This window comes from Heterocephalus glaber, unplaced genomic scaffold, assembly GCF_053883595.1.
Source record: "Heterocephalus glaber isolate CG9 unplaced genomic scaffold, H.glaber_assembly_v1.0 deba00001666, whole genome shotgun sequence".
In the NCBI taxonomy this organism is placed as follows: Eukaryota; Metazoa; Chordata; class Mammalia; order Rodentia; family Bathyergidae; genus Heterocephalus; species Heterocephalus glaber.
In genome coordinates, this window is record NW_028258406.1 from 17,027,533 (window position 1) to 17,055,522 (window position 27,990).

The 27,990-nt window shown below is 36.2% G+C and overlaps 1 long non-coding RNA gene across 1 annotated transcript; it reads left to right on the plus strand.

Moving 5' to 3' along the window:
• LOC147822266 (uncharacterized) lies at positions 1-27,369 on the plus strand. Its single transcript, XR_015445908.1, has 6 exons — positions 1-303; positions 448-616; positions 9,163-9,381; positions 14,349-14,501; positions 25,313-25,422; positions 25,741-27,369. It is a non-coding gene; the product is annotated as an uncharacterized LOC147822266 (long non-coding RNA).
• The last annotated feature ends 621 nt before the right edge of the window (positions 27,370-27,990 follow it).

A 27,990-nucleotide genomic window follows, 5' to 3' on the forward strand; every position in this document is an offset into this window, starting at 1 on the left:
TTACTATGGACACCCACGGAGTCGGATGATAGAGCGTCTGCACATACCCTGGAGGCCAAAGGATCTAGTCAAAAGTCTGGAGCTCACTGAAGTGTCATGTGCAACTCCATATCAGGAGGCCCATGGGCCTGCCCATGGAAAACTGAAGCATCTACCTAGGAAGAATGAAGGGTCTGTGCCTGAAGCCAAAGTGTCTGTGCTGGAGAACAGGATATTATGTCCAAGGTGAAGGTGAAGACTGGAGCTTCTCTGAAGAAACAGAAGAAGATCCATCCTACTTCATTTTCCCTTTACACCATCCAGGTGAGCAGCCGCCCTAGAGGGGTCTTCCACACCCTAGGGTGTAGAATTGCTGAGCCAATTTAGTTGAGCTTCTCTTACTTAAATGGACATAATTAACAATCACACTTACAATTTTCTTTTGTCTTTTCCTTGTGTACTCCTTAGTCTTCCTGAAAGATTATGCAACTTGGATTGATTAGTGTCTTTTGTCCTTATGGCAAGGCAGGTTCTACTTTTTGTTCCGAAGAAGATGTTTATATTATACCTACTATTGACAAAAAGTTTCTGAAAAGACTTTATTTACTTCCATCTTTACTGTGTAGAGAATATTAATGTAAGTATTTTTTTATATTTCCAATTATAAGTGAGAATTATATGAAGATAATCTATTCCAGTCCATATAACTGCCCTTAAATTCAGGACATAGAAATCAATGATTGTGTACAAGTGCCAGAACACCTGTGTGTAAATCTTGATTCCAACAACTACTGGCTGTCTTGGGCAAGTTACTTGAATATTTATGCATCAGCTTCCTTACTTATAAAATGGACAAGATAATAACAAAGGATGTCTCCAAATTGTCCTAGTATTTAATGAGACTGGACATACAAAAAATTTAACATGGTTCCTATTAATGAGACATGCTATTTATTTAACGTGCACTACCTGCAAGTATTATGTCTTATGGATATTATCTCTCATAATTAACATGTAGCTCTGCTAAAATGCCTACAATTTAACAATGATCAAACTGTTTGAATTACCTGCAGTGGGTATAAAGCTAGCAAATTTCAGAACTGGGGTTTGCATTCGTATCTGTCTGTCTCCAGAGGTTCTATCTCTTTCTTCTGTGCCATATGCCTCAAGAGTGCTGGTTATTGGTCACCGTACAATGCTGTGAAATGGTTTCTTTCAAGGGCCCTTAAGAAGTATATTTCTTGGCTTGTTTTTTACTGGATTCCCTGAGCAATTGGGTGGTTCCACATGGGATTTTCTTTTTTTAAAAATTTTTTTATTGGTATATTTTAGGTATACAACACATTTACATTTCTCCTTGGGAACTTGTACCTTTACATGATGTATCTTGGTTCTTATTTTTTCCCCATTCCCTACACTCTCTTCACCCTTCCACCCTTCCCTATTTACAAAGATTTTGTCTCCAGTTTTTCCATTTCTCATAATTTTTCCTTTCCCTTCTTTCCTTTCCCCTGCCCCTCCAAGGTCCACATGAAGATTTTCATATCAACTCCTGCAGGATCATCTTCTCTTATCCTCTCCTGCTAGACTCCTTCTACTCCAACTCCAGTCTCCTGTCTGCTGCTGTTCCTGGTCTATGTGCTTCCACACCCAAAGCAATTATTTTGAAGATATCTTATCACAGAAATTTCTTTTCACATATAGTAAGCACATTTTAGGACAGTGGTGCCAACCCTATGGCACGTGTGCCACAGAGGGGTGTTTGTGTCATTGAAAGCTCTAAAAGGCTCTCCATCACTATTTTAAGGTTTTCACATATTTTTAACCCTTAAAAAACACTTTGTACTAGACCTGTCTTCTTGTCAAGAAACTTGTACCAGATTGTAGTTGGGAAATGGAACAGGCAATATTCACAATTAGAGATCAGCTGAGCAATTTTCACCAGGTTTGCAATTTCAGACAGTGGGAATCTGGGATTGGTGATCTCATAGGCTTGAAGGCAGTGAGGATTTCTTAGCATCTGGAATATGAGACACATTGAAATGGTTATTTAATATCTCCCAAGGCCATCTGAAATGAAATCTCTATGAGTGGGCCTGGAGACAGCTCCCCCAGTGCAGCATAAATGCACAAGGAATGCTGTTAGGCTGGGCTCCAGAGCTCAAAGGAACAGAGCTACAGCTTGGAATTTTATCACTCACTCTCCTGCTTTTGTATTGGGTTTGTAAAGTCATCTGGCACCTAATGACATTATGTTCAATGATGAATTACATATATGATGGTGGGCCCATTAGGTAATGCCACTTAGCAGGGTCAGCTATCTTTGTGTAAATACACACTCTGATGGAAAAATCACCTAACATCTCTTTCTCAGAATACAACCCTGTAGTTATGTAATTGTATATAATTTCATCATAGCTTATAGAATATTAAAACAAGCTCATGTCTGTAATAGAGTGAAGCTGTGGGGTTGCTTTCTACTGCAACTTCTATGAATTCAGGAAGCAAAAGAGAGTTGGTAGCAGCATAATGAGGGAGCTATGCAGGCAAGGATTGACAGGTAGATCACAGAGGAAAGCATTGTGTATTTGAAAGAGGAAACTATAAAATTAATTTGCATGTCCTCTACGAATGAGACATTAACAGTCACTTTTGGGCAATTATGTTGGCTATCACATTTTAATAGTTGCAGTTACAACCAATTTAATTAGTAAGTTTTGTGAGTAATTTAACATTTTACTGAATTAAAAGCCTTTCTGAGTGGAAAAAAAGTATCCTTTCTAAATAATATTCACTGCTCTGCAAAAGCAAATCTGTTAATAAACAGGCATTTAACAATAGAAAAATCGTTGTTCCATATTTTAAGGTGACAATTTAATTAGATATTTAAAATCAGAAAAGAGAAACATTCTTGCTATCAAGAATAGTAGTGAATAACTTGTGCTTAAATGTTACCATTATCATTCACTTCTTCCTGGTTCTTCAGTTCCAATTTTTTGTGCAGTTTGATTTTTTTCCCTTCTCATTTTCTTTCTCATCCTCCATTTCCATGGCTGCTATTTCATTCAAAGTTCTCATAACGTTTTTTCCCTTATCTGTGAAATTCTATTTCATTATCCCATCAACACACCCTACATAATTAGTTTAAACTTCAGAAAGAACTGTTTTGTTTTTGGTATTCCTCTATGTAAAAAATCTTTCATATCTTCTTTTTGACCAATTCCACTTTTCTCAGACTTATATCCAAGGTTCTACATGAGGCTGTGTTTTGGCCTAAGTTGTGTTTTGGTCTGAGTTATCTTTCTTGTATTTGAACCCTTTGTTCAAGGATTTATTCAGTGTCACTTGAATGTCTATATACAGGTGTGTGAATATATTGATATAGATAGATATATTCTGCAATTTTGTTCACATGAGTCAACCTACCTCCCAACCTATTCTTTATTCTTCTTCCTCATTTATATACAAGTAAGGGAGAGTTTTACTTTAATTTCAGGACAAAGACCTTTAAAATTTAGGAGAAGTTGGCTATCTGTTGTAGACTAAATTATGTCCCCTCCAAATTTATATGTTGAATCCTAATACCCAGGACCCCAGAAGATGGTCACATTTGGAGATAAGTTTTTTTAAGCAGGAAGAAAAAACATACAAAATTGCTGATGTAAATAAGCACAGTAATCATATAAAACATGAAACTCTAGGGGGCAGATAGTTGAAGCCTAAATACTTTCTTCACAGGGGGGAAGAGTAGAGATAGGGTTTTAAAAGAAGTGATTAAATTAAAATAATGTCATTAGGAGGGGCATTAAACCACATGACTGGTGTCCTTATGCTAAGAGGAGATTGGGGTTTAGACAGATACCGGGGAAAGATAGGGTGGAGGCCCCAGGAAGAATAAGACTTTGGTCTCAGGATATTGTGTCCAAAACTGTGAAGTGAATATCTGGTTAAGTACTCTCACTGTGGTGGCAGCCATAGCAACCTGAGCAATGAACCTCTCTGAAAAGATGGAGAGCTGGCTCAGATTTCAGTGTCTCTGCTTTGGCAGCACACCCAGGTGGACCTGTGTCTTCACTCTCAGTATCCTCTTTAAGGTCTATCACTGAAACAAAGCAATTCTCCAAAATAAACTGTTGGCTTGTGATATTTCTTCCTCCCTGAGCACTTTCTACATTGTATAATTAAGCTTTGTATTCTGAAGACCAAAAACCAAAGCTCCCAAAATTTATTTTGCTATTCCCAAACTTTCAATGTTCACTTAAAAGTAATCTTTGCCCAGTCTTTTTTTTCCCTATATATTGATAGCAGTTATTATTCATGTAGATTAGGTGGGCCTTCTGCATAATTCCACAATTATATTGTGTTTATCACATCATACTCCAGAATCTAGGTGACACCCACAAGCTCTATTTTGTTCATGGTAGCAAACTTGATACTTGAGTGCATCTTCTAAAGTGATCTAATTTAATACTACATTGATGATAAATGCATATTTTATTGCATATTTTAACAGAGAGATAGAACATAAATAGGGTTAATGTAGCAAAGCTTTTCTGCATCTCTTCTTCTGTCCCCTTTCAGCCATCTGATTACTACTTAAGATCTCTTCTGAGCACACAACAAAAAAACCTTCTCATTCCTAAATTACATGTTCTATGACAAACACAGAAGAGTGGAAAGGCAGAACTTTGAACTGCCAGTTATTTTACCAAAAACTGATGTTGGGTAACATATGAGGATGGAGAAGGATGCTGTGGTGGTTGATCGTAATTGTATCAACTTGAGCTGCCAAGAAGCTTAGTATCGAACACTTCTGGGTGTGTCTGGGTGTGTCTGGGATGACCTTGGGTTTTATATCTGGTCCTTCATCTCTATCACTGTTTTCTTGCTGTGGTTCCTGGCCACCATGAACTAAGCAGCTTTCCTCCACCTGCCCTTCATCTTGATATTCCTGCCTTGGAGCCAGCCAACCATGGACTGAATCCCCTGAAACCATATCCCAAATTAAACTTTTCCTCCTTTAAGTTCTAGGTTTTTGGTATTGCGTCCCAGCAATGAAAAGCTGACTGATACAGATGCATTAGCTTCAAATAATATGGGGAATTCATAAATACCAGGAGAGTTGTTCTGGGGACATTAATAACATATTTCTTTTTCTTCCTTTTAAAAAATTTTAATTGTTATTAATATGTGTGTTTTTGTTTGTTTGTTTGAGATAGGGCCTCATTATGTAGTTCAGGTGGGCTTCCTCCTGCCTCAGCCTCCTGAGTCCTAGAATTACAGGCATGTATCACAAGTCTGGCATTTGTATATGTTTGCAGTACATAATGATTACATTCATCATGGGAAGTTGGTACATGTACATTACACAACTTAATTCTTTTTATATCCACTTTCCCCTCCTCCTAGTAGAGTGTCTTCTAAGTTAAAACTGATAGTAAGTTGTTCTGTGATCCTAAAATATGTATATCACAAATTATAAGCTATGTTTGATTCTAATGGGGCTTCTGTTGATGAAAACATACATTAATTCTTTTCTTTTTAGCTTTGGAAGTTAACATCAGCATGAAATTTCAGGGGTAAATTTACCTGACACCAGGTGTACCTGTACATGTGTTTCCTAGATTGTTCACTGGTATTTTCAGACTTTAAAAATTATATTAGTAATTACTTAGACTAATGCTCCATTTTAATATTTTTCTTCATACAAAGCACTGAAATAATTTGCTTTGACTGTAGATGGGTCAGGAAATGTTTTTCTCCACCTTTGACTTACAATATGAGAATGTACTCATCTGATCTGAATAATTAGAACTCAACATATTATACCTATGTAGAGAAAATGAAAAGAATCCCGTAATTAAAACCACTACAACACAAATGATCATAGCTCTATTCCTATCCACATTAAGTCTAATTATCTGCTGGAGGAACTTCAAGAGACACCTACCACATGGGGAAGGGAACTTCTTAGTAAAGTATTCATGAATAATTGTTTTGGCCAGGACTTGAAAAGTCCTGGATGTAGAAAACAGGATGTAGAAAACAGCTGTGAGATCTAGTTGAAAGGTACTTTTTGAATTCTGAATTTTGTATAAAATGGCCTCCTATTTCAGTCTTTAAAATGAGAGAGAGAGAAAAAAAAGAGCCAGAGAGTCACCTAACACAGGTTATTGCTACCCACAGGGCACCTTTTACCCTTTTTCTACTATGGTCAAAAAACTACATTCTTTAGAAGATTAAGATATAATCTAAAAACCATGACCTCTCAGATGTTTGAAGCTATTTCTAACGATTTCAACATGCAGAAGTAATCTTTATTAAGCCCATTTATTAATCTTGGAAAATTGTTTCCAGTCTCAAGACTCCCTTACCTCTCAGGTGAAGTTTAAGGCAGTTGTAAATTAAATTAAACTAATTTCTCTGAGGCTTTGTTTAAAAGCATTCTCTTTTTCTCTTACTCTTTCTATATAATTTTCTCTGAATTCATATGTACAGTTAATATGGGTTCTGCAATTTAATAATAATATAATGTATGCATTTCATTAGTGATTCAGAATTAGTTAAACCATATTTTTGGAACACATTGCAGTTCTTCGTCAGGCTTGCCAGCTGACTGATGGCCCACAACATAATGGTATAACAGTACTAGGTCAATCTGGCCCAGGGACAAGTTGTTGGCATATGAGGAAGAAGGAACTAAAGCATAGAGACACTGCCAAAGTACCATGTAAAGGTGACCATTGCTGAGATGTTTGTCAGAGGCACATATTTGTAGGTCTTTGGACAGTCATGGTGACAGTTATGTTTCTGTTATGTTTTCCACATAGGACATATTGGTTAATCATTTGAATATCTTTTGCATCATTATGTTTCTGTTTCAGAGTTTGCATCTTGAATCCAGCATGGGACTAGTTATGTCCTAATGAATGTAAGAGGGGTTGTTGTTCACAAGGGCAAATAACCTAATCTCTTTGCATCTTAGTTTTGTTGTCTGTAAAATGAGCAATATAATTATTTTGAACCAGCCTGAAGGCAGTCCATTTCTCTCTCTGTCTCTGTTTCTGTCTTTCTTTCTCTCATGTCTTTTTTTCTTCCTCTGTTTGTAATAGTTTTGCACAACTTGTGCATAATTCAAAGTCAAGGGAAACTTTCAGGAGCTGGAGTTAATCCTAGGCCACACCCCAGGGTCAAAAACTCCTTCTCCCATGGCCTAAGTCAAATAGTACTAAAGGGAATCTTTGCTAATTTTCAAACGTTTAAATTCTAGCCCTTTGATCCCCACACATATTCCAAGACCATGGGTTTTCAGATGGAAGTCTGCTTTCTCTTTGCATTGTCCATCTCATAACTAATGAGGGTTAAGAAGTGATTCAAACTTGTGAGGATCCCTAGAATCTAGGAAAGAAAAATAAATGTAGTCACTTCCTGTCCAAGTTACTTTCTTGTTGCTGAAACACAATACCCAACACCTGGAAGTTAAAGGAGGAAAGATTTCTTTTGGCTCATTGTTTGTATAGGTTTCAGTCCATAGTTGATTGGCTCCAAATCAGGGTGGCTTGGAAGAGGATAAACAACTCATGGTATGGTGGCAGGAAGCAGTGAGAGAGAGCAAGGGAGGAGGAGGGAGGAAGATAGACCCTTCCAGGCTACAACCCCAATGACCCACCTCCTCAGCCATGCTTCACCTCCCAACATCACTTTTTAGCTATAAACTCAACCGTGGGTTAGTCCATAGATGAGTATCACATCCCCATGATCTAGTCAAGTCCCCACCTATGAGCAAATAAAACTTTGGGGGGACATCCAGATATAAACCATAATACTTCTTTATCAGTGTGAAACTCAGCCTTTCTCCTATAAGGTTTTTTTTTTTTGCCCTAGACAGATAGGAATTTGACAATAGTTTTTGGATTTGTCATCTCAGATCCTCTGTGATTTTACTGTCAACACGAGGCTTTATGGGGACACTTTTGCAGGAACATAAAGCATCAAGCTATTTACAACATAAAAATCTGCTCTGGTGCCATCTGTTGGTTGACTGCTTATCATTCATAGGTTGACTTGCCCTTTTCTCTTTCTCAATTATTTATGTTTCCAAAATTAAAGAAAAATAACAATATGAATTTATTAGTTTTTCCTTCTTTATTTGCTTAGCTCTTTAAGAACTCAAATTTCTTCTTTTGCCTAATGTAAAATGCTTTTTAATTTTTCCTTATTTTCCAGTAAAGTTGGCCAGTAATTTTACTTGAACATGCCTAAGGAGTTTACTTTCCCTCAAGTGCCAGTTCTTTTTATACTATTCTTTGAAATACTTCCGGTTTAACCTTCTCCAAACTCAAAAGCCCATAAGTAATACTATTTCCGTATATAATGGAACTGATAATCGGTTTTCTTAAATTTTGGCTTTAACCTAAGAATTCTTTCTGATTTGGTGTTTTTTAAAGATTTATTTGCATGCTCACATATCAGCTATCATTGACTTAAAACTTGAAACTGAGCCAAGAAAAACTTTTTTTTTTTTTGGTACTGGGGATCAAACTTGGGTCCTTGTGCTTGCACAGCAGGTGGTGAAACCACTGAGCTAAATCCCCGGCCCCAAGAAAAGCTTTTTTAAAAAATAAGTTGATTTATCTCAGGTATTTGTCATAGTGATGAAAAGCAGACTAACACTGGTAATATGGAAATTTTTAACAATATTTATTCTTCCATTAGATGAACACAGTATGTCCTTCCATTTTTTTCTATTGTATTTCTTTTGTCAGTGTATTTTAATTTTCATTATAGAGATCTTTCACCTCTTTGGTTACATGTATCCCAGGGGATTTTTTTTGTGTGTGTACCTGTTATAAACAAGAATGCTTTCTTGATTTCTATTTCAGATAATTTGCTATTGGCACTTAAAAGTGTTACTGATTTTTATATATTGATTTATGTATCCTGCAACAAAATGTTTCTACTAAGTTTTTTTTTCTGGAATCTTTGGGGGTTTTCTGTACATAAGGTTACGCCATTTGCAAACAGTGGCAATTTGACTTCCTTTCCAATTTAGATGTCTTTAATTCTTTCTTTTGCCTGATTGCTGTGGCTAGAACTTCTAGCACGATGTTGAATAAAAATGGGTTAAATTGGATGTTCTTTTTTGTTTTGTTGTGTTTTGTTTTGTTTTTTGTTTTTTTCCAGATCTGAGAACAGTGACAATCAGCCCTGACAAAATGGTCAAGAAATTATGCAGTTCCTTATGACTTGGTGTCCGGAGCCCATATCCTGGAGTCAATGCTTTAAGGGAGAAAACTGTAAAAAAATAGTTACAATGGATGGAGATACACAGGAAAGGAAGACTTTATTTAGGAATATTGCAATGGAGGAGAGAGATGGAACTTGATAACCCTAAAGTAAAAGGTGGGTTTAAGCACTAGTGAAACTTACTTAAAAATAACAACAGTACCTAAGAATGTTGAGGGAAGTTGGTCAATGCGATTACTCCATTTGTGTTTGTGAATTGGTGCTATGGAAGTTAGGTTGCCTTCTCAGAGACTGGGAGATAAAGGCATCATCTTCCCTGATGATTACCTTTCAAAGAAATGGCTTCCAGGTCCTTAAAGAAGAATCCCTGGGTTGTAAAATTGGAAAGAGGTTGGGAAAAGGTTTACCTCTCAAAGTAGCAGAGAAAGAATTCAGAATTTCAAGTTTCCCATTCTACTCCATTTGCCCTTCCTGAAAGGATGAGAAATTCAGGGGAAAGAGGGACTGTGACCACTCCACAATGAATTCTTCATACCATTACCCTAGAATTGTCCACTGTTGAATCCTACACTTGGGAGATTTCACTAGGTTTAGGAGTGTTAACTAGGTCAGTGTTCAAGACCTAGGACCTGGGTCATAAAAAGTTAGACTGTTTTTCTTTTATCTTTATAGATTTTTTAAAAGTTCCACACAGTAATGTATGCAAGTCTAAACGATAGAGCATGGTGATACATCCAGGTAACCCTTAATAAAATCATGATATAGAATTAGTTGGGCTTATTTTTTAACTTTATATATGTGAAACCATATCTCATGTGCTCTTCAGTTTTTTCATGAAGTTTGTGTATCAGTACCTTGTACTTTTCCTTTGCTGTGTAATATTGCATTGTATGAATATATTAAACTCTTACTCATTCTATTCGTACACATCAGTGTTGTCTTTGGTTTGGGGCTATTATGAATGACACCACTTGGAAAGGTTTAACTCATAACTTTGTGTGAACATATACATTCTTTGTTTTGTTGAAGATAATTCCAGGAATGCAATTTCTGGCTCATAATTTAAATGTATTTTAAATTTTAGTATAGACTGTCTAGCCAAATACTTGTATCAGTTTATACTCTCATCAGCAGTGTATGAATTCTAATCACTTCACATCCTTGACAGCACTTGGGATTATCTGCAGCTTAATTTTGATAAGTGTTTAAGGCATATATTACTTTATCCCCATTTCCCTGAAGCATAATGATATAAAGTAAAATTTTTGTGTTTTTTTCACTTGAATATTCTTTTCTAAGTGCTTGAGTCTCTTACCATTTTTTCCCATCAGATCTTTTATTCAATGCTTTGTAGGTCTTTAAATATTCTGGATATGCATTCTCTTTCTTCCTTATATGTACTTGAAACATGTTATCTTAAGGTATTCTATGCCTCTTCACTCTTCTATCATTTTTAATGAAAAGTTCATAATTTTTCTTAAATCCAATTTGTTATTGTTTTCTCTTGTGGATATCCACTCAACCATTGTATTCCATTTAAGAAATCTTAGCCCATCTCAAAACATGCAAATATTTTCCTGTAAAAGCACTGAGAAACTTCCACAGTTAGGGCTGTATTCCATGTTAAAAAATAAAATGGTTTATTTTTAGAGTGGAATTCTTTGCCTTATTTAAAATCGGACTGATTTAAAAAGAGAAACAATTTAAAAAGAAGGTAATGTAGCAAAAATGCGACCTAGAAAATATGACAATAACTCTTAACAAAACTTGGTGAAGCACAGTTCTATGTTGTGGAATTCTTGTCTGGAAAGATGGGACCCAAGGACCAGCCCTTACAAAGAATATTCCTAAAGCACATAAAGCCCTCAGATGTCCTCAGTGCTGCCTCTTAAAATCCCAGATACCTGTAGATCTTAGTTCTTCAAGTTACATTTTCTTTGATAAGTTATAGTAAGAGAAACACCATGAAATAGCTTCTGTCATAGTGCTGTGTGGGTCACCACTGATGTCTGCCTCTAGTGTCCTACAAGTCACCACCTATTAGAGGTGTGGAATGCAGCCTCAATATTAGAAAACCCCACAGCATGTGCACTAAAGGGGACAGTGAATGGAATCTACTGAATGGTGAATTAGGATCAATGGAATACAGGTATCACATATTAGCCTCCTCAATAAGCAGCCATGTTGAGCATGGTGGCACTTGCCTATAATCCTAGCACCCTGGAAGGCTGAGACAGGAGAATCGTAAGTTTAAAGGCAGCCTTCATAACATAGTGACTTAGTGAGACCCAGTCTCAAAATAAAAACAATTTTAAAAAGGGGAGAAGATGTAGCTCAGTGTGAAGATACTGGGTTCAATTACCAGTACTAAAAACAAATAAACAAACCAAAACCCCCCTCAAACTAATAAAGTAATTTAAAGAGCCTCACCCTTTTTGAAGTGTGCATAACAGATCAGTTAGAAAGCAGTTTAAAAAATATTTTCATCCTTACACTTCACTAGGAATTTTAGAACTGAGTCCATTGTTAAAATGGCACAGTGGGTAGAGAAGGGAGTGCTCACATCTGTCAGAGCATTAGCCGAAGCAACAACTTAATAGAACTTGGGCTTTTGAAGAACTTCTTATCGATTTAGACATTCATTTATTCATTCAATTTATATATATTTCCTACAATAGGTAATGTATTCCATACGCTGCCCTGACTCAAGGAGCTTAAGTTTTTGAGGATATGAAGCACACATAAAATAGCCACACTTTAAGTAATAAAGTGATAAATTTTACTATTTATTTATATATACTAATCCCTAGGATCTCTTCCTTGAAGCCAACAATGTGAATTACCTTAGAACTAGACCGAGTCTTTTCTATGCAGGAAATTATCTGTTTCCTAAGGCTGACCTCAATTTATTTCAACCATTCTGTATGCATTTAGGATCTAATATATTCCAGGACTCTGAGGATATAGCTGTAAGCAAAAAGATGTGTCCCTGAGATCACAAGAGCAGCTTATTTTGGAGAAAAAGGTATTGAATTGGACTTGAAGGATGAAAAAAAAAATTTGTTTGGAAAATACAGTGAATAAACAGAAGAATATTCTTGACAGAGACAACAGTGGGAACAGAGACAGGAAAAGGAGACTTTTTTTTTTACCTTTTAAATTCTTTTATTGGTACATTGTAGGTATACAACACAATTACATTTCTCATTGGGAACTTGTATCTTTACATGATGCATCTTGGTTCTTATTTTTTTTCCCATTCCTAGCCCTCCCTTCACCCCCTCCACCCTTCCCTATTTACAAAGACTTTATTTCCATTTTTTCCATTTCTCATCATTTTTCCTTTCCCTTCTTTCTTTTCCCCTGCCCCTCCCACTACCTATACCCTTTTGGACCTTTTCTTCCTATTTTGCATTATCGATTATTCATTCTAATCATTGGTACATTTTAGGTATACAATATAATGACATTCATCATTGGAAATTTGCACCTTTACATAATCTCTCTTGGTTCTTATTTTTCACCCTTGCCCAGCCCTCCCTTCAACCCCTCCATTCCTCCCTATTTACAAAGATTTTGTTCCTATCTTTCCGTTTTCTCATATTAATTCCATTCCCTTCTTTCCTTTTGCCTACCTCTCCCACCGCCTTCCCCTTTGCCCCTTTTCTTCCTATTTCACATTACCTATCATACATTTTAGTCCCCATTTACACATTCAGTTTCTCACACCAGAGAAACTATTCAGTTTGTATATATGTGTGTCCTATTTATTTCACTTAAGAGTATTGCCTCAATGTGCATCCACTTAGCTATAAATGTCTCTAATTTCTCATTTTTTATGGCTGAGTAGTACTCCATTTTATTAAAAACCCCCACATTTTCTTTATCCAGTCTCCAGTTGATGGGCATTTGGGGTGTTTCCAAGTTTTAGCTATCACAAACTGTGCTGCTATGAACATGGGTGCACATATACCACTGTGGTATGATTCCTTTAATTCTTTGGGGAAGATTCCCAGTAGTGGAATAGTGGGGTCAAATGGGACTTCCAATCCTAGTTCTTTGAGGTATCTCCATACTGATTTTCACAGCGGTTGCACCAGTCTACACTCCCACCAGCAGTGGAGCAGGGTTCCTCTTTCCCCACAGCCCTGCCAGCATTTGTTATTGGTTGATTTCATGATAGCAGCCATTCTTTCTGGAGTGAAGTGGAATCTCAGCGTTGTTTTCATTTGCATCTCTCGAATGACCAGTGATGTTGAACATTTTTTCATGTATTTATTTGCTATTTCTACTTCTTTGTGTGAGAAATGTCTATTCATTTCAGATGCCCATTTTTGGATTGGGTCTTTAAATTTGGGAGGTCTGATCTTTTTAAGTTCTTTATAGATTTGAGATAGCAGACCTTTGTCTGAGGAAAAGCAGGTGAAGATTTTTTCCCACATTGTGGGTTGTCTATTCACACTGCTGGTGGTTTCTCTTGCTGTGCAGAAGCCTTTTAATAAGAAGAGATCCCACTTGTTGATTGTTTGTGCTAGTTCACGGGCAACTGAGGTTTTGTTCATAAAATCTTTTCCTACACCGATGTCTTCAAGAGTTCTACCTAACCTCTGTTCCAACTGGTTCAGCATTTCTATTTTAATATTTAGATCTTTAATCCATTTCGATTTTACTTTAGTGCATGGCAAGAGATACGGGTCTAGTTTTAATCTTTGGCAAGTTGAAGCCCAATTTTTCCAGCACCATTTATTAAAGAGGCTATCTTTCCTCCAGTGAGGGTGTTGGGCTCCTTTGTTGAAGATGAGATGGCTGTGTGTGTGTGGTGTTGTTTCTGCATCTTCTAATCTGTTCCACTGGTCCTCAGGTGTGTTTCTTTGCCAGTACCATGCTGTTTTTATCACAGTAGCTTTGTAATATAGTTTGGGATTGTGATACCCCCTGCCATGTCTCTGTTACCTAGAATTGCTTTTGCTATTCTGGGTCTCTTCTTGTTCCAAATGAATTTTTGGATTGTTTTCTCAAGGTCCATGAAGTATGCTGCTGGGATCTCAATTGGAATTGCATTAAATCTATATAGCAGTTTTGGAAGTATGGCCATTTTCACTATATTAATCCTTCCTACCCAGGAGCAGAGGATGTCTGCCCATTTTCTGATATCATCTTCAATTTCTCGAAAAGAAGACATTATGGGGCAGTATTGGGAGGAATTAATAGTTCACGCTGACTAGAAAGTAGAATGAATAAAGAGGAATATGAAATGTTGGAGCTGTGATAAACAGGTATGTGATAAATAGATAAATAGTCCTAAACCATGTGAGAAAAAACAATGGGTAATTGTGGAGTTAGGCTGGCGGATCCAGATCAGCAGCAGAGTCAGTGAGCCTGAGCTGACCCCCAGGATCAGCCAGATTTTCATGCTCTATCACAGGCTGAGCTGGACAACAGCAGATTTATCCTGGGAAAGAAAAAGCCTCTGCTCCACTTTCACTATACAACAATCTGTGAGCAAGCTCTCGCCTAAGGGGAAAAATATTGAATTGGGTTAAACATTTCTGACTATTTTCTCCAAACTTATCAGTCAGATATCCACCCCACAGATATGTACATTTTGAGTTGTAACACAAGAAAAGTGTAAGAGTAAAGTGGGTCAGAATTTCACTGATTAAAAGCTCTTTTCAGAAGAAAAATCAGTAGGAAGAATAGTGTTTCTTATTAACAGTCTTTAATTCTTTCCTATGTTATTTTAACCCATTGAATTTAATTATTACACACATGGTCAAAAAGGGTAAGACCCTCACACTTAGGGGGAGAAATCAGCTTCACAGGATAGCCTTGCCTGTACCTTCCTGAAACTCTTACCCTGATATCCGTCTCTACTCTTTTGAGTGTTTTCCTGAACTGCCAGTGAGGAAACTAAATTTTGTCTCCAGAAGCGGAAATGAGTCTGAATCTTAATTAAATACCTTAGGCTAATACATACCCAAGGCTAATACATACTCAATACCTAAGGCTAATATATACCTAAGCAGGTACCTTATTTTATAATTAATCATCTTGTCCAATGGCTTATAAATTTCTACAATGAGACCTAGTGACTATATTAAGATGTTCTTGGGCTGAAGATTTAGCTCAGTGGTGCTGCCTTCTCCTTTGCAAGTGCAAAGTCCTGAGTTCAATCCCTGGTACCAAAAAAAAAAAGTTTCTTATATCAAAGTTCTTAAAGACTCTCAAATAATAAAGTGCCAGGAACATGGAATTTCCCCAATGTGGAATGTTAAAGACACACATAAAATTCTTAAGTGCTTGTGTGCTGAAAGTTTTTTCTTATTAGTCTAAACCACAGAAGTTCCTGATACCAGGGGAAGTGTGATTTCTTTGCAATCTCCATCCTGAAGATGCCACTGCTTGGATTTGATGTAGTCCCTTCAGGACCTCAGAAGTTGTACTGGTTCACTGGGTGTCAAATATCCCAGAAGCCTTGGCTTTTAAGAGACTAGACTGTTCATGAGGCATTTACGGTTAGCCCAGAAATGGCTACAAACATGAAATTTAGAATAAAGTCTCTAGCTCCTAAAGCAATTGTCCCAGGTGAAGCTATGATCTCAGAACCCAGTGCTAAATCTTAACCCAAAAGTATAGGAGCAGCTCAATAGTGCATAAAAAAGGAGGAAATTCCTCAAAGGATGTGTAGATTTTTGCCAGTTTTCCCGAATCTAAGACCTATAAATATAAACTCAATTTAGAGCACTCTCTACCCTTGCAGCTTGGCTATTTGCCTGAAACTAATAACGGATGATGATAGCAATTCATATACAGTTTCTAATAAATTATCATGATCATTTTTAGTGTTTTCTTTGTAAATTTTTATCAAGTGCTCTTTCATTTTCCCTGAGTAGTTCCTACACAGAGAAATATATATTGCCAGCAATAAAATAGTTCATTCTACTTGTTAGGCTGATTTCACTGAGAAGGTAGAGTTAGAGTTTTGATGTTGAAAAGCCTGATTTATGGCTGACCATATGCATAAGACTATCAAACTTCTAGTTTAGAATCATCAGTTTTAATTAAGTCTGAAAATGATCAAGAGATCATTGGTGGTTACAAAGAAAAGTACCTTAAATTTAGGTAAAAAAGAAATGGGATGATTTCTTCCCACTCTATGACATTTTCTCCCTTCCTCTCTGCCCAGCCACTCTAGGGTTGTCTGTTGGTGAGGAGAAGGAAGTAGAATAATGCAAAGCTATCTGCACCATAATAGATGTAGATGAATTCATTTATTGACTTATTCAGTGAATATTTGCTCGTCTTCTATGAATCAGATGCTGCTTTATTGTAGATATCAGGGAAGATCAGTGATCAGAACACAGCTCTGCATCCTCAGAAAGCTTATGTTCTATAGAAAGAGGTAAACAAATAAGTGACCTTAGAGTATATCATGTGGTGATCAGTGGTCTGGAGAGAGTTCTGGGTAGGAGAAATGCTAATCACTGCCTGACCCATAGAGATAATATCTGGGAGTTGAGGAGGAATGATTTGTGTGTCTTGAGCCTCATTAGATGAGGGAAATAAAGGTAAAGGGAATAAATAAGATTAGTCCTAAGAGACCCAAGGTTCTTAAGTCATAGACCATGAGGGCTGGACCTCTTGCTAAGATCATAGGATTCTCTCCTGTCTTCTTTGCATAAGGATCAACTATTTAGAAGCTACTCTTCGGTTCATGAAAGAGTAGGTTGCTAAGAATTAATTCTTAATTGTTGCAGAAGCTACTCTGAGCAAACCTTGTCTTAAATTGCTTTTAGGGCACTGGAAATGAAAACAAAGTGGAGCACTAATATTGAGCAACACTATTCTTGCTTAGATTAATACTTTTCAAGTCCAACCTGATAGTATCTTATAGGCACTAAGGAGATGCATCTTTTTAGGATATTCTCCCTGTGTTTTATCATCAGCTTGTTCCCAGCAGTAGTTTTAGAGAGAAAATACAATAAATGTTTTCACCTTTTTACACTAGGGGTTTTGTTTCTCCTCAGGAGATAAAATTCAATAATAAATCCCAGAGAGTGAATATGAGTCCAGTAACTTTGGAATTGTTGCCCTTGCCCTGAGTTACAGAAGATAACATCTAATTTCTAGTATCGAGATTTCTGTAGTGTAAAGGCTCTATGATTGCATTTATATATGAGAATAATTTTCGGTCCTGCTTCTTAGGTGTAAAGTTGTAGACATAATAATAGGTGGGCATGTGCAGATAGGACAGCCTCTGGAATTCTTGTTTTTGTTGTTTGTTTTCTCCTACATCTGGTTGGAGACAATTAAAAACCAGTCTTCATAAGCTGCCACATTAGTTAGTGGAATTAGCTGCTTTTGCAGAATGTAATAACATGCACAAGGAGCTAGTTAAGCCTTTCAGGCTACTCCCTTTTAATAGGCAGCCTTGTGTCAACCTTTTCTCTCCGTGTGATACTTCCAATCTGCCTATTTGCATGAAGATGATGAGAGGTGATGACAGTAACTCTGATAAGGCTCTTGATAAATCATTACTAACATAATGGGTAACATTTATTGATTACTTAACATATGCCAGAAACTTTCTGAGATTTCTACATATATAAACTTTAGTTAAGAACTATGATGATCATTATTTTAAAGATGAGAAAACAGAACCAGAGATAAGAAAATAGCCAAAGTCCACCTAGTTAAAAAGTAAAAGAATCAAGATGTTTAGACAGGTGGTGTAATTACAGAGCTCACTCTCCTAACTTCCATATTATATGGCTTCTCAATGAAAATTTAAAATCAGTATTAGAAGCAGTGGTTTTTTCTATAAAAACTGGTATTGTAGTGTGAACACAAATTTGTTCACATTTCACTCAAATATATGAAGGAATTGTTTTTTAAATTAACAAATGTTCTCCCCTTTATAGTGAAGAATGTTTTTAGTTTGTTGTGATATCCTTGGAAAGATCCAATCATTTAACTAGTTTGGTTTCATTTATTAACAGTTTGATAAAATGCCAATAATCTCAGTTTTATTTCTTCCTTGCTTCTTTCAAGGCATGTGGGGATATGGAAGAGGGTCTTAATTAAGAAATCCCATGAAGAATGTATTCAAGTAAAGAAAACTGAAAGAGATTTTCACCCTCACCCTGAAACCACCCTCTCCCTAAATCTTAATAAACTGCATTATTATAATTTGAAAAAAAACAGATATAGAAGCATAAATATTACATAGTTTTTCTTATATAAAACCCCAAATATAAGCAATTTAAAGAGCAAAATAAAAGAGATGGTATGAAACAGGGAGGTATAATCTGTGGAGATGGGAAGGGGATCTGGGAAAGGAGAGACGGGAAGGAAAGGAGAAGTAAAAATGATTGAAATGCAGTATGTATATGTACCAGTTCTGAAGGTAATTTTTATGTTTCATCAAGATATATGAACAATAAAAAAGAAAGAAAACTCATTACACAATCAAAGCCCAGTGAAATCTAAACAAATCAAACTCCAGAAAGAGACAACCCCTTCATAAGATAGAAGTGTTAAACAGTGTCTCTCAATCCTTACCAAGACAGAGGGAAGAGGAGGAGGCGGAGGAGGAGGAGGGCAGGAAGAGGAGGAGAAGGAGGGATCTGCTAGACCCAGGATAAGAGAAACTGAACTAATTTTAACAAAATTCAACAGCTGTGTGTGGGCTGGTGTAAGAGATTAGAATCCAGAAAAGCCCCAGATTCAGAAGGAGACTGAACTACCACCCCCACGACCCTCACTCTTCCCCCCTGGTCTTCACGGAGTACAATGAAGAGTTACTCCTCTAGAATGGGGCAAGGAAAGAGTTGAATAAAGTACCTGAAATATTTTAGGGCTTCAGGGATTCTGCAGAATGAGTACAGAAAGGTAACACCTAAACATGCCATAGACACACTGATGGAAACCAGAGATACACTGCAGATCTGGAGAGCAGTTATGGAGGAAAATGACACTTAGCATACCAGGGAATGCTTATGACTGACTTCCCAGCAAAAAAATGGAGACCAGAAGATAAAGGAATTGTGTCTTTTATGTACTGAAACCAAAAAATCCTGTAACCTAGAATGCTACATTCAGTGAAAAGAGCATTCAAATATGAAAGGTACAGAATTCATACAGGTGAATGTTGAAAAAATTCATTTCCAAGAGACTTGGACTTTAAGAGACACAAAAAAAGTCTTTCAGACTGTTGGAATATATAATATAGACAAAATGAATCCCAGATCAGTAGGAAGGAATAGAGTAGCAAAAAAGGTAAATACCTGAGTAATATAAAGAAACTATATTTAAACAACTTTATTTCATATACCAATTTACTTAAAAACTATGGATTTTTAAGCAAAGACAATAATAACATATTATGGGGCTTATAACAAGTATAGAATTAAAACAATACAAGAAAAGCCCAAGGAGAAGAGTAAATGAAATTATAATCTTGTAAGATCTTACATTATATGTGAAATTATATAATATTTGGAGGAAGACAGTATAAAGTAAATAAATGCATTGTACTATGCAGAACTAATTTATGGCAAACTATGAAATTATAGCATTACATGTGTGTACTAGAAAACAAATATGTAAAATCAATGGTCTAAACTTCTACTTTAAAAAATTAAAATAAAGTGAAAGCTACACTTCAAAGTTAGTTGAAGAAGTTAAGCAATGAAAAAGAGCAGAAATCAATGAAATAGAAAACATCTAGACATTCAAAAGCTGAATTTTTAAAGATTAATAAAATGATAGATCTCTCAAAAAATTTACAAAGAATAGACAAAAAATTTGAATTACCAACATCAAGAATGAAAAGAGACAGTGCTAGAGATTCTACAAATGTTGAAAAAATGGAATATTTTGAATATGTTTGTACAAATTGACAACTTAGATAAAACAAATTCTTGAAAAATGACAACTGTCAAATTAAGAAAGAAAAAATTTAAATATTCCTATGTAAATAAAGAAATTAAATATGTCATAATCATTCTACAAAGAAAACCCACAGGCCCAGATGGTACTGTAACAAACTGAAATATGATATTGAGAAAATTGAATAGAAAAAAACAATTCCCAACTCCTTTTAAAAGACAAGCATAATGTGGATACTAAAATTTGTCAAAATAAAAGGAAATCAATATTCTTTGTGAACAGACACACAAATTTAAATAAGATATTAGCAAATTCAATCTAGTAATGCACATTTTAAAAGGATCATAAATCATAATCAAATGGAATTTATTCTAGGAAAGAAAGGTTGATTTTTACATTAAAAAAATAAATCAATGTAAATACTACATTAAAAGAAAAGTAATAAAATCACTTCAGTCATTGCAGCAAAAGCTTTTGAGAAAATTTAGTGCCTCTGATTGCACTAAAAATTGAAGAGAATTCCCTCAGTCTGATAAGGACATACTTTAAAGAAAGCAAAACGCTAGAACTAGTGTCGCAATTAATTGATCAAACATTAAATCAATTCTTCCTAGAGCCGAGGAAAAAGCAAGAATGTCAGTAGTCCCCCCACTTCTCTCTCTCTTTTTTTTTTTTTTGGTACCAGGGTTCAAACTCAGGACCTTGCGCTTGCCAGGCAGGCGGCGGCACCACTGAGCTAAATCCCCAGCCCATCCCCTTTTAACATCATATTTGGGTTAAGAAAATAAAGCCCTAAAGGCATAATGATTAAAAAAGATGAAATAGGCGGCATAACTGTGTACTTGGAAAATACTGTGAAATCAATCCCTTCAGAACTCTACGAGAACTAATTTAGAGTGGCTTATATCCTAAACTTTTTAATTTATAGGCAGCACATTTGAATAGATAACAATATAATATCAATTAAAAACACTATTAGAACCATTAAGAGAATGTTAGCAGAGTCACAGAACACAAGGTTAATACAAAAATTGTCTCTAGGGCTGGGGATTTAGCTCAGTGGTTCTGCTGCCTGCCTCACAAGCCCAAGGTACCGAGTTTGATCCCCAGTATCCCCCACCAAAGTCTCTATTTTTATATATGAAAAATTTAAAACAAAATTAAGGCACCATTACAATAGTATTAAAAACATAAAATACCTGACAATATATTTATTGACAGATATAGTAGCCCTCTGGAAAGTCATACAAAATGTTGCACAAAAATACATTCAAAATAACTAGAATATGATACCATGTCTATGAGTTGAGTAAAAATATCGTTAAAATGTCCATTATTCCTAGTATTGATTTATAGATTAAATGCAATCTCTGTTAAAAAAAACCTAGTCATCCTTTTTTTGAGAATTGTGAAATGTAATTTTAAAGTTTATTAAAAAAATACAGGTCATGTAATACCAAAAATTTCAGGAAAAAATATAAAGTTAAACTGAGTTTACAACCTACTACATTGTAGTAATCAACACAGTGCTGAACTAGGCTACTGATAGACAAATTTTGCCAATGGATTGCAATAAAAGTTTAGAAGTAGACTCATACATGTGTAGTCAATTGATTATTTTAAATCAAAGTACTGAATTAATTCAACAGGGAGAAATTCTTTTCAATAAATGTTACTGTAAGAACTGTCCACCTGCATGGGGGAAAATCCACCTTCTATTTTACTTCATACATAAAATAAGGATACCTAAACAGAGATGTCTAGTTATCAAACTTCTAGAACAAAGTATGGGAATGTCTTTGCAACTTTGAGGTTGGCATGAATTACTTGGATTGTAAACAAAAACCGTTAAGAATACCTTTCAGACTTGATAAATCACAGTAATTGAAATTAAATAGCCCTATCTTCAAAAGACACTATTAGCAGTGAAGAAGTGCTCTTGGCTAACTCTCCTCACACCTCTCCCTCCTAACATCTCACAGGGGAGTCTTATGGCCTGAACTATAGGGAAATGCACCTCCAGGAACCCCATTTGCCAGCCACATCTCACATCAAGGGAATGACTAATTTATTCTCAAAAGCCTTAGGCACAGAGATCATCTCTGCAGCCACAAACCCCACCCTCTTGTCACAGTCCTGCCATGTGGGGATTCACTCTGTCAAGCAGTGATACCTGCCAACCACAGCCCAAGATTCTGAGAAAGAGAGGAAGGAGGAGGCAGGAGGAGAGAAGATGGAGAAGAAATATAGACTATGAACTTGCAAAATGCAGAAAAGTAAATATAACAAAACCTTCCCATCCAAAAAAGTAAAGATGCAATTATGAAAGTGAATAAAAAAACTGGAAACATTTTTTTGCAACAAGTATCTTGACAAAAGGCTTGTATCCAGATTCTATGATAAACTATCACAAAGCATGTAAACCAATGAATAATGTAATTAAAAATGGGCAAGACAGACATCTCACAGAAGAAGTAAAGAACATACCAGAAGTGGGTGTGGTGGTGGACACATGTAAGCCCACTCTTTTGGGAGGCTGAGGCAAGTAGATTTCAAGTATGAGCCCAGCCTGGGCACTTGAATGTCTTAGCTGGACTCTACCTCAAAAAAAAAAAAAAAAAAAAAAAAAAAAATTGAGGAGAAGGGCTAGGGGTGTAGCTTAGTAAAAAGGCCCTGCATTGAATCTTTGGTTCTAAAAAAAAAGCAGCACAAACAAATCAAATAAAACAAAAAACCCAGAAGAACATAATTGCCAGAAAATTAAGATTAAAAGTACAAAAAGGAGCTATCCTACATATTGGTGAAGATGAGGATCAAATGGTGGTATATAAAATGTATAAAAGTGACAGTGGAAAGCTATGTCTATGAATGCAATGATTCCATTGTCAGGTATTTACCCAAGAGAAATATAACTGTTAGCAAAAAGACTTTTATAAAAGTGTATATAGCACTTTTATTTATAATAATCCAAAATCGGAAACAACTGGAATATCCATCAACAGGAGAATGGTAAATGCACTATCTCATCACACAGTGGAATACTACTTGGTAATGACAAGGAATGATTTACTGAAACACAGCAGCATGGATGGATATTAAAGGCATTTTGTTAAGAGAAAATAGACCCAAATCACGAATACTGAACAAATACTGAATAATTCCTACTTATGAGAATCATAAGGAGATCCAAGGATATTTAAGACAAATCTATTAATCACTAGTGATTGAAATTAGAAGCTTCCTGGAAACACACTCCCACCACAAGAAGGTTCCTGATGAAGTCACTTCTTCTGTGGAGTGAGCAAGCAGCCTGGTGTCAGGAAAGTCCTAGAAGGTCCCGACTCATGCTCCCCCAGCTTTGCCGGTGCTGCAGTGGTAACGCGGTGGAAACTTCTCCGGGGAGCTCCACCCCAGACTCGGAGCTGGCCTTCCCTGGATGACTGTGGATGGGTCAGCTCCACTCCAGCCTAACTTGTTTTTCTGTTTGTTTTGAGACAAAAGCACTACTGACAAAATGCAGATGGCTCTGGAGGTGACAAGCCCTTCTCTCCCTGCCCCCCAGATCCCTTGGAATAGTGCATATGTCTGAAAGCTGCTGCATGGGCTGGGTCCTCACAGGGTGATGGGAAAATTCAATCATGAAGTTAACCGAAGCTCAGGAGAGCAATAACCTAGAGTTCCTTTATCTTCATTTATTTTACCAAAATGAGAATTGAAAGAGATTTTGATAAAACATGCAGGAGGTTGATATAGAAGTATATAAAATAATCTAGTTATCAGAACGCACAAGACTGTGCAATTGAATTTAATTATACCTCGATTAGGAAAAAAGTATATAAAAAGGAAAAATCATTTCAATGGATGATCAGATAGGGTATGAGTAGGAAAGACAAGAAATTTATGAAATAAGATAGGTGATATGGAGGAAAAAGTGTGTTTCAAGGAAGAAAGAGTGTAAACTGAATTCTTCAAATTTAAATTCCATTTTCTAAATTTTATAGTTAATATATTTTCTGGAAATTTTATTCCACAATTTAATCATTATCCTTGTTTTTTCCTCATTTTCTATATCTAATGTATCCCACAGTGCAGTAATAGGAATGCCAACTATTGGAGCCAAATTTAGGTCCAAATTCAAACACAAATAATGTTTGTGCATAAAGACAATTTTGTGATTCATTCAACTCCAATTTTACCAATTCTATGAAGTTGAATGTTAATTCATTCTGGATATAGATTTGTGGTTCTGTTGTGGACTAATTTACTTGCAGAATGAGTACACTTTGCTCCTTACCTTTCCTGTGCACAGTCTATGAAACAGTGTAAAGTTGTAGGTCAGGAATTGAGGCCATAGCTGAAAATTGTATGGGTAAATTAAACTTTGAAAGGCATTAGGACTGTTAGCTAAAATGTAAAAGGAGGAGGGAAAAGAGGAGGGAGAAAAAGGAAGCAAAGCCTCATGATATAAGTGATGGACAATAAGGTCCTTGCGAGCACTTAGTCTTGTTATTCTACTTGAAAGACATATACACAGATGGTGGAAAATATGAGAATGGGTGACTGAAAAGGACAGCATTGGAACTTTTGTAAAGGAAATCTAAATGTTTTTTAACCAGATGGAGGAATAAAGAGAAATTTCTTGGGAAGAGTTATTCCCAGATGATTTTGTCAGTTTCTTTAAAGATGGAGTTGAGGTCCATGGGCTACTGAGGCATGATCTTGCTTATTGAGGCATGATCTAGCTTCTTTCTGTCCTCCATGCAATAAGAATTTTCGTGCAGTACATCATTACTCTCTATGATCAGAATCAGATTTAGAGAGCTTTGAGGAAGAAGAGATTTGTATTTATTTTGGAAATTGATGAAGAGAAAGAAGGCATTGTAGAAGGACTGGGGCTAGAGGAAATGTGTTTAGAGGATAAACCAGAAATATCTCTGACAGTTAATCAGAGCACCTGGAAAACATAATTCTTTCATGCTGTGCAAAGCCATTTTGTTTTCCTACAACATGGGCACTGACTGAAATGAATCATATCATTTTCCTGAGGCAAACGATGAGTGAAAATTTTGTCATTATTTTAAATGCTTGATGCTGACCCAGATGAGGCATCTCATTTGTGATTAGCAAATTTCCAAGTATTTACATTGGTTCCTTGATTCTGTCCCACCAATAACTTCTTTTTTTTTTTTGGTACCAGGGATCGACCTCGGGTCCTTGAGCTTGCTCAGCAGGTGGCGAAACCACTGAGCTAAATCCCCGACCCTAGCACCAATAACTTTTTTCAAAGCCTAGAACCCTGGAAGAGAGGTGAGTAGTTATATGTTTAAAATAACTTTATTGTTCTTTGCACTCCAAACTCTTGATTCCTTTGGGAGACTATTCAAAAGGAAAACACTTTTTTTCTTTCAAATTAAATATCAGTAGGTGTGGCAGATACATCCTAAAGTGGCCACTGGTGAGTCATGTCTTTGTATAACTTCTTCCGCTTGAGTGTAGAAGGAATCTGCAACTTGTATTTTAACCTCTAGAATATGGCAAAGGTCAGGGAAGGTCACTCAATTGCGTGACATTATATAAGACTTAGTATTAACAGACTGGAGAGTATTTCTCTTGTTGATCTTACAGTTATGAATTGAACCACCTAAGGGGAGGATCATGTGTTAGGAGAATGCAACTGGCTTCTAAAGCTGAGGGCCTCAGTCCTATTGCACTACCATAGGAACCGAGATTTTCCAACCACTGGATCTTGGAAGGCGACCCTAAGAAAACGTACTTCAACTGACAACTTCATGGAACTATGGGAGAGGAAGATCAGCTAAGCCATACCTGAGGTCAGACTCATAGAAACTGGGAGATGATAAGTGTGTGTTGTTTCGACTGCTAAATTTGTGGTGATTTGTTATGCTGTAATTGATAGCTGATGTAGCAAAGAAAGTTCTGATTAGTGGTCAAAACTCTCAGGTAAAGTCTTGTGATGTGTAACCAAGTAAAGAATGGATCTGAAAACTTTCTATTGAAAGATAACTGAAGCAAATGTTCAAATCCTGTAACTTGTCAGTTCAAGTAGTGTTATTTGGAAGGCAACAATTTTGTTCTGGTTGTACCTGCCCAGCTGTGAGAGGTGGGGGAATCCATTGGAAGAAGACACAAAGACAGATGGTTCCTCTTATTCTGTGCATCCAGTAGTATTCTTGCTGGCTTGAAGTTCAAATTCCGTGCTTCCAAGCCTTCTCATGTTGTTTCAGATTGTGGACTTTCTTCCTTTGTTGCCTGCAGATAGAGTAGCATTAAATCAGGAAGGAGATCGGACTGTCTTCCAGACCCCTTTCACTCTTTACTCAATTTCCACTTATTTCTCAATAATTTAATGTGCATATTCCTTGCATAATAGGGACAGTCAGTATTAATGGGTGGAGTGAACATTATTTTAACAGCAGAACAGATGCTACTTTACTTATGAATAGTTGTTTCGTCCTATTTTAGTGATAGGCAGAATGTTACAAGCTGGAATAAAAGTAGGTCACATCTGACACCATTCCCGTGACATTGGTTACTTGGGTTGGGCATGATGAGTTTGGAATAAATGGCATTAGGAACCAATGTAATTATGGCCTAATTAGTCTTTTGGATTTTAACCTCCTAGGAGGTAGAGGGCATCAGGAATTATTATCTTAACTTTTAGGTGAAGTCCTGAGGTACAGCAAAGGTAGGTTTTTTCTCTGTTGGTAGGGAATCTAAACCCCTCTTCATACTTCACTTGGACAAACAGCCACTTCTGCTGGGACCCACATGCTTAGTGAACATAAGCAGCCTTCCTTACCTGTGAGATGAGGACATTTATTCAGATGATCTGTTGGCTCTTTTAAAGCCATATGATCTGCTATTTGGAATTGGGACTAAGTGTTGCTTCTCTAGTGACCTAACACCTCAAAGATTACCTAAAATAGAATCATATCTCTAAAGAATTCTCAAAACTCAAGAGACATCTATATCTACCTATATCAATAGCTGTCTATCCAGATATAAAAAGTAGAGTCCAATTTTAAAAATGAACAAAAACATGAGCGAACGTTTCACTGAAGACAATATATACATGGCAAATGATCACATGAAAAGATGTTCAACTTCACTGATCACTAGGGTCACAAGTTAAAACAACAATGAAATATCACTACATGAACATCAGAAAAAATAGTGCCAGTGTCAAGTTCTGGCAAGGATGTGGAAAAACTAGATCACTCATATACTATTGATAGGAATATAAAGTAATAGTCATGCTGGAAAACGTTTTGACAATTTCTTGTAAAACTAAACATTTAATTACCATAGAACCTAGCAATTGCATTTTTGAGCATTTGCCCATGAGAAATTCTACTTAGTAAGAAAATGTAAGAAACTATTGATATATACAACTTGCATTAGTCTTAAGGTAATTATGCTGAGTGAGTCAAAGAGCCAGTCCCAAAAGGTTACATAAAATATTCCATTTATATAACATTCTTGAACTAATAAAATTATAGAAAAGAACAGATGAGTGGTGGAAGGGGTAGGGGTTAGGTGGTATGGGTATAAAAGAACAACACAAAAGATTCCTCTGGTGATGAAACTGTCTGCAACTTGACTGGTGATGGATACATGAGTCAACATAAAACTGAATAGAAATTAATACACATACATATACATCCAACTGAGTACAAAGAAAACTGGAAAAATCTGTATAAGACTAATGGACTGTGTTAATTTCAATATCCTATGATATTTTACTATAGTTTTTGCAATGTGTTACCATTGATGGAAGCTGGGTAAAAGGTACTTGGAATTTCTCTGTATTATTTATTGCAGTTACATGTGAAACTCCAGCTACAGGTTCAATTT